The following is an 8,057-nucleotide window of genomic DNA, read 5'->3' as shown; positions in this document are numbered from 1 at the left end:
CGTCTTCTGTTTTATTTGGTTCGGGGGAGGCGAAGACTAGCGGACCCTCACACAAGGTAGATGAGAGGAATGTGTTTTCGACCACAGGGCCAATAGCTTGTAGCAGTTAGGATTTTTTTAGAAACTGAAAAAAGCTGAGGTACTTTCAATGTGAAAGCAAAAACTCATCTTGCCAAAAAATATGAATATAGCAGTCATTATGGGAGGTTCGCTCGGAACTATAACCATATAAAATTGCTTTCTAAAAATAACATTCCAATTTCTGATTGTATGTGTGTTGTGGAAGAGGGAAATGACTGCACCCATGAAAATAAAAAAAGTATGGAACAAGAATGGACAAAGACCTCTGACTATTTTGTATTATGATATAATATAGTACTTCCAGTTTTCAAATAGGTTTCTGTTCCATCCGTAATCTCTCATAATCAGACAAATTCAGGGGGATTAGACATTTGGATTAGAAAAGCAGAAGAGGATGAGGTTGAAGGGGGAGAGCCAGAGGAAGAATAGTGAGGATGCAAGTGGTGGCTGAAACGCCTGTTTGGGGGACACTCTTCAGTTTTTATTCTCTAATATGATACCCCAATGGAGCAAATCTATCCTTCTTTCAAGTTAATGCAATTTAAGCACAAATATATATCTCCAAATATGAGCCATGAGCAAATTCATCATCTGAATAGGTGGGCACCTCTTTTTCTATTTCTAGATTAAGCCCTTCCGCCCGCTCTGACTTTGGGCTGCCCATAGTATGAAAAATAATGATAGGAAGCACTCCTCAAGGTTGACTATGCTGTGACATAAACAACTAGTGTGGATAAATCTGTAAATAAACAATTCAGTTACTTGCAGCCTTTAGACTCTTATTTTGTCTCATTTTTAAAGATGTGTCTGACTACCAAGTGAATTTTTTAAAGTCATAAAAATAGGCTAGAACTCATAATTATGGATATATATTTTTTGATAAGCAAATTATTTTGTCACTAAAACCCTGACATATCACTGATGGAGTCTTCAGAGTGCTGTCCATAAAAGTCATCTTTGGAATCCATGTTTGCTTCTAAACATAAATTTGGAAAACCATGCCATGCACTGATGCCTAATGTAAATGCTTAGCAATGCTGGTTGCCTGGCAACAAAGCAAATGGAATGATGGAAAACAACTGAGAACAAGTGAGTTTGCTATATGACACCACTGACTAAGAGACTTACCATTGACTTTACCTTCACAACATAAATATTGTCCCAACCTTGTAACTGAAGGAGGAGGGGAAGGAGAAACCACTTTGTAATGTTAAGTGCATGAAGAAACACTCATAATTTAAAGAAGTGTGGATGGTGCCAATTCCCCATTAGGTTAGGTAAAGACACAGAAAGCTATCCTTTCTGAAGCTGAAAAAACAGCTTTATCTAGTTCACATCTAGTTCTAATCTGGATTATGTAGAATCTCAGAGACGCCACTAATGGCTCAGTGGAGTGACTTCCACTTTGCAACACTCCAAGGAAAACCTCCAACCCCATTTGCCACACTTCTAAATCCTATTTGCATCTAGACACTTTGTTTTCCACACACTTGTCTAGTTTGCTGTTCCAGTTGTAGAAGTAGTAGAATTTTTATGCTGGAACAGTAATAGCACTGTCACAGCCCTCTAGCTCCAGCACTAAAGGTCACGAATTTACTTGAGGCACAGAGAAAATGCAACTAGATATTCCATACACCAGGCTTACAATACACCTATCTAGTGGGGAATTTGACAGACATAGTTGCCAGCAAAAATAGGATAAGAAGTCTGCTTTTCCCTTTGGAAAGTTCTTCTACACTCTCTTCTTCATTGGAGAAAGCTGATTTAATCTGAGTTTTTCCTTTCCAACCCCTTCTTCTGTAACTGGCCTGTGATTGTTGCCAGCTATTCTAAGTGGTGCTCTAGTTCTTGCTTGTAGCTGGGCTTGTGCGCTGTCCTGCCAACTTTTCTGGGTGCATGAACTCCTGTTGTTTCCACAATCCCCGGATGCAAACATTTAACATATCAAATAATTTACAATAGAAGGTTTTTAAAATCCTTGACTGGCAGTAAGGAGAATTGTGGGGGAAAGAGACCATGTTCTACTTGAGTTCCTGATTTCAAAGAAAGCAAAAGAACAGTATAGCCGCATATATACGCTGGATTTTAGGAAATTCAATTTTAATAAACACAGAACAATAATAAGTAAGGTTCCATGGCAGGAAATTCTAACAGGAAAAGGAATCCAAGATGGGTGTGAATTTCTTGAAAAGGAAATTTTAAAAGCATAACTACAAACAATTCTGACAAGAAAAAAAGAGGAAAACAGCAGAGAAGACCAATGTGGTTCCACAAAAAGCTCTGAGAGGGCCTGAAAACAAACAAACAAACAAAAAGGATACATATAGGAAGTGGAAGGAAGGCCAGGCCACAAAGGAAGCATATGGACAGGTAGAAAATAATTGCAGGGATAGCATTAGGAAGGCAGAAGCTGAGAATGAGCTGAGGTTAGCAAGATATGATAAAAGCAACAAAAAAGGCATTCCTCAGGTACATGCGTACCAAAGACAGAGAAAAAAAGTGGTTTAACTAATCAATGAGGACGGAAATATCATAACAAATAACAAACTAAAGGCAGAAGTGTTCAATTCCTGCATCAGCTCAGTCTTCTCTCAAAAGACAGACTATGATCCTCCAGACAAATGTGAAGTACAAAGAAAAGGAATAGGATTGCAGCTTGAGATTAATAAACAAAGAGTCAATTAATGCTTTGATACTTTGAATGCATTCAGATCCAGAAAGACCAGAACCCCAGACCTGAGAAGAAGATGGAGAAATCGCAAGGGAAGGTGGGATAGTGTGACTAACAGAGAGCTTCAAAAGAAGATGCAAGTTGCAGAAGAGACAGTTTCATTATTAATAAGTGACTGCTGTGTGGGCAAAGGTTTGGATTTTTTGCATTTGTTGTGCCCAGACAAGAGGGAAGTGAACTGGAGCAAGAAGCTCAAATATAACTAAAACTGGAGAAAGCAAGCTTAAAGAAAGAGGAAGCAGGCTAGCTGAAGCCAAGTCTGTGGCAGATGGAACAAAATGTACACATGAAAAGAAGCATTCCTGCATGACAACAAATTGTATCTGCCCAGGAAGCCAGGGTCTGCCCCCGTGTGCTTCTGCTAGCCCAGGTTTAGCCCGTTAACACAGCCCACAAGGAAAAGACCTATAAGAAGGATGACCCAGGAAGAGACAGGTGGGCTTTGGAAAAGTGCTGGAACGACCCCCATCACCCTTGCTGATGACTAATCACCCCCAGAGAAGGGCCTTCTGGATGAGTGAGTATCTTGTGTGAATGGGAAGTATGAAAGACAGGCCTCTTGGTACCTTTTGTCTTATATCCTATGTCTTACGTCTCTTCAGTAAGTGTTACATGAATAGTGTTTAACCCAAAATTATTAGTGTATGGTCTTCTTGTCAGTAGTCTGGCTGAGCTTTCTCTCTTCTCTCATGGTCCCTCTCCCCAGGATATAAAGAACAGAAACACATTTAGAGTAACAAACGGCATATAAGAATATTAAAGGAACTGGCTGAAGAGATCTCAGAAACACTGTCTATTATTTCCTTGAAATCCTGGAGTATGGGCGAAGTGCCAAAATATTGGAGGAGGACTAATATGGTCCCTATCTTCCAAAAGGGCAAAAAGGAGGAACTGGCAAACAACAGACCAGTCAGCTTGATATCAATCACAGGGAAAATTCTGGAGCAGATTATAAAACAATCACTTTGAAAGTACCTTGGAAACAATGCAGTAATACTGCAGGAAGCCAAGATGGATTTGTCAAGAACAAATCCTGCTAGACTAACTATATCTCATTTTTTAAATTAGTAACCTCCCTGCTAGATGGTGGGAATCCTGTTGACATAATATATCTTGACTTCAGCAAAGCCTTTAACAAAAACTGCCACATGATATTCTGATTAGCAAGCTAACTAGGTATGAGATGGATAAAACAACTGTCAGGTGGTTACACAGTTGGTTACAGAATCATATTGAGAGTGCTTATCCATGGCTCCTTCTCAAACTGGAGGAAGGCAACAAGGAGGGTACCACAAGCCTCAGTCCTGGGCCCAGTGCCCTTCAACATTTTAATTAATGACTTGGATGAGGAAGTTCAGGGAATATTTATCAGATTTGCAGATGACAAAAAATTAGGTGGGATAGCAAATACTTTGGCTGACAGGAATAAAATTCAAATAGATCTTCATAGGCTTGAGCATTGGGCTGAAAACAACAGAATGAAATTTAACAGAGTGCAAAGTGGTGCACCTTGGGAAAACAACCAAACACACAGTTACTTGGATCAGTAATACTATGAGTGAGAAGGATCTTGAAATTGTTGTAGATCACAAGCTGAATATGAGCCAACAGTGCGATGTGGCTGCAAAAAAGGCAAATGCGATTTTAGGATGCATAAACAGAACTATAGTCTGCAAATCTCATGAGTACTATTAAGTACTAGTTAGGCGTCATCCTGAGTACTGTGTCCAGTTCTGAACACTGCACTTTAAGAAGAATACTGATAAACTGGAACAAGTTCAGAGGAGGACAACAAAGATTATCAGAAGACTAGAAACTAAGCCCTATGAGGGAAGACTGAAAGAACTGGGCATGTTTAGCTTTAAGAAATGAAGACTGAGGGGGAGATATAATAACATTCTTCAAATACTTCTTGAAAAATTGTCACACAGAGAATGTGCAGGATCTGTTTTTGATAATCCCAGAGTACAATGGAACCTCTACTTATGAACTTAATCCGTCCCAAAAAAACATTCATTAGTTGAAATGTTCATAAGTAGAAGTAAATTTTCCCATAGGAATGCACTGAAAACCATTTAATCCGTTCCGGCTGTTTTTTGTTCTTATCTAGAGGCGCCGTTCGCAAGTAGAGGCATTAGTTCCCATAGGAACTAATGCAAAGCCAGTTAATCCGTACTCTACCAATAGGGGGAGAATTTTTAAATTTTTTTCTTCTTTTGACCTAAGATGAACTTAGGTAAAAAAAAAGCAAAGGGCAGGGAAGGTTTTTTTTTTGTTCGTATCTTGAAGTGCCGTTCGCAAGTAGAAGCAAACTTTTGTGAACGGAGCTGTTCGTAACTTGGGTCATTCGTAGCTAGGGATGTTCATAAGTAGAGCTTCCACTGTACAGGACAGGTAATAATCAGCTCTAGGAAGCCAGATTTAAGTTGACTATCAGGAAAAAAATCCTTAACTGTTAGAGCAGCATGATAACAGAACCAATTACCTCAGGAGGTGGTGAGCGCTTCAACACTGGAGGCATTCAAGATAAAATAGGATAACCATCTACCAGATCTGCTTTGAATCCCTGTATTGAGCAGGAGATTAGACTCAGTGGCCTTAAAGGCCCCTTCCAACTCAATTACTACTGTTTGATTCTATGATTCTATGAACTGAGATCTATTCTGAAGCACAAAGTGAACTGTTGTGAAGGAAGCTCATCACTGAGACACCAAACTGAAAAGCAATTTTTAAGTATACTTAATACAACAGTGACCTCTAGTCACTATGAAAGCTTCACTTGGAAGTTTTTTCTCGTTTCCAGTGGGATTCTTCAGAGACAATAAAGGTACACTGAGGGCCAAAAGAAGAATTTGTTTGTAGCAGAAAAACATCCTTTGGCCTTACTGGCATTGCTTGTTCATCTGCAAACATCCAAAGCATTTATAGGAGTATGCATACTGGACCCCCCCAAAAAATAATAATAATAGAAAGACTCATCCAGATGATGCCCAGCTTGATTTCTGCAGCCACTTTTACATGTGTCATGAAATGTAATAAGACATGGCACAACATTATAAAATATGGGCTGATCCCCTTTCATTCAGATGCTCAGTCTTTCAGAAAATATCAGATCAAGGTCTATGTTACACTTTTCCTGGCTCCCTTCCCTTAAAAACTGGTATGGGAGCCAAACCAAAGAGACAAAATATGGAAAATAGTATGTGGTATGGGGCACTAAAAGCATGTACTGAATTTTGTTCTAGTATCTTAATGCTGAGTGAAGCTGTCATGTTACCAAACAACGAGAACAAATTCCAAATAATCTTGCAAAAGAGACTTGTTAAATAAACTAAGGTCTTGTGTGTGCAACCAGTTCAACTAAAACTATAAGCTTTTGTTTCAGTCTGTAAATATTTCAGCATTATTAATCAGTCTTGAAGACATACACTTCCCACACGTAGAAGCACTGAATGCTTGAGCAAAAATAAAAGAAGTATTAGAATGTATCTTGTTAGCAATAGTTTTCTATAGCTAACTGAACTTTTCAAGCAAAATTAGTTATGGATGACATTGGACGACTGTCTGAATGTTAACATTGTTGCAATACAAATGGGTAACAAATTGTTGTTCTCAACCACCTCTGTTTTCCAGTACCTCCACATCTCCAAACGTGTGTGTTTGAAACAAAAATATTAGGGACTAAAAAAGTTCCTTTTTGCTCCCTAGGGATTCTGGGGAAATTCTGCCAAATTTCAGATGCCCTCAGCACTCCTAGGCTTCCCACTCCTCCAAAAATGTCTTCATATTTTTAAAATATTTGTGTTTTGATTGTAGGAGGACAGTTTTTCAGTTAAAAACCAAACCCATTTTCCTACTGTCCTTGGACGCTGTAGTAATAGGGCATCTGTGCAGAAACCTGCAAGGAAGAAATACTAATGATTACCAGCAAAATGGTTAAACTGGACTTAAAGCCAAATTATACATGCAGCATGCCACAGAGTACTAGACACATTATTCCTCTATGTCAGCATGCTGCACATATAGCTCTGAGGAAAGGAAATGTGTAAGGGGGAGGGAGGGAGGGAAGTCTCCATACCTCATGTCTTCATTTTGTGTTCAACCCTCTTTGCTGATGCCATGAGCGTCAAAATATTACTTTTCTTGGAAACAAGTCTCAGGATCCCACAGACAGTATGGCCATCCTTTTGCTGACAAAAGGATCCTGGGAACTGTAGGTTTTTTTAAAAAATAACTTCTCTGATTCCCTGTTCAATGCAGTGGATTCCTGCATTGCACAGAGGGTTGAACTCAATGGCTCCTTCCCAAGTCAATTATTCTATGATTCCATGCTGTGTAAAATAGTGTCTCAGGCATAGTACCGAAGAACTCATGGAAATGCTAAAGTCCAAATCTTCTATATTCTAAATATCATCAAAGCAACACCTTGCTGCTTGGGCTGCTGGGGGGCCTGGGTTTTTGTACGAACTTTTATCTAGCAACAAAATATACATGCATTAAGAGTCTAGTACTGTTGTTGTTGTTATGTGCTGTCAAGTGGCCTCCGACTTATGGCAACCCTATGAAGGAGTGTTTCCCCCAAATATCCTGTTCTCAACTGCCCTAATGAACTTTTGTGAACTCAAGCTTGAGTTTACAAAAGTCAGTTTACAAGTCAGTCCATCTTTTATTTGGGCTAAATTCAGATATGCTGACAAAAGTAGCCAAATTCTGTGCTGTTGCAATCAAAATCCGGGAAGGAAAGGTTCCACCTAGAGCGCAGCTATAGAATTTGTAAATTGGTGTATAAATTGGTAATGTTCACACGGGCTCTACAAGCTTCAAAGTAACAATTTTGGCATTCAATGTAAGCTGTAATAGGCCATAGATAAGGCCTTTGATACGGAGTAGGAGATATTTACTAAGATGTTTGAATGTGGTTTTATATATATGTATATGGATGTTTTTAGTTCTTTGGTGTTTTAGTATTTTTAATGTTTGTAGATTGTTTTTATGTTCCCAAATTTAATAATGTATCTTAATTTTGCTGGTCAATGACCGTAATAAAACATTTCATTTCATTTGGTCTCCTTTTTTTCTGCTGCCTTCAACCTTTCCCAGCATTTTTCCCCCCAGAGAATTCTGCCTGCGGAACAGTCTCAGCTTTAACATTTTTGCCTCTAGAGATAGCCCATGTTTGATTTGATCTAGAACCCACTTGTTCATCTTTATACAGAAACATGAAAATACAGTAATCATAGAACTA

The sequence above is a fragment of the Pogona vitticeps genome, chromosome 4 (assembly GCF_051106095.1).
Source record: "Pogona vitticeps strain Pit_001003342236 chromosome 4, PviZW2.1, whole genome shotgun sequence".
In the NCBI taxonomy this organism is placed as follows: domain Eukaryota; kingdom Metazoa; phylum Chordata; class Lepidosauria; order Squamata; family Agamidae; genus Pogona; species Pogona vitticeps.
This window is presented reverse-complemented; position numbering follows the sequence as displayed.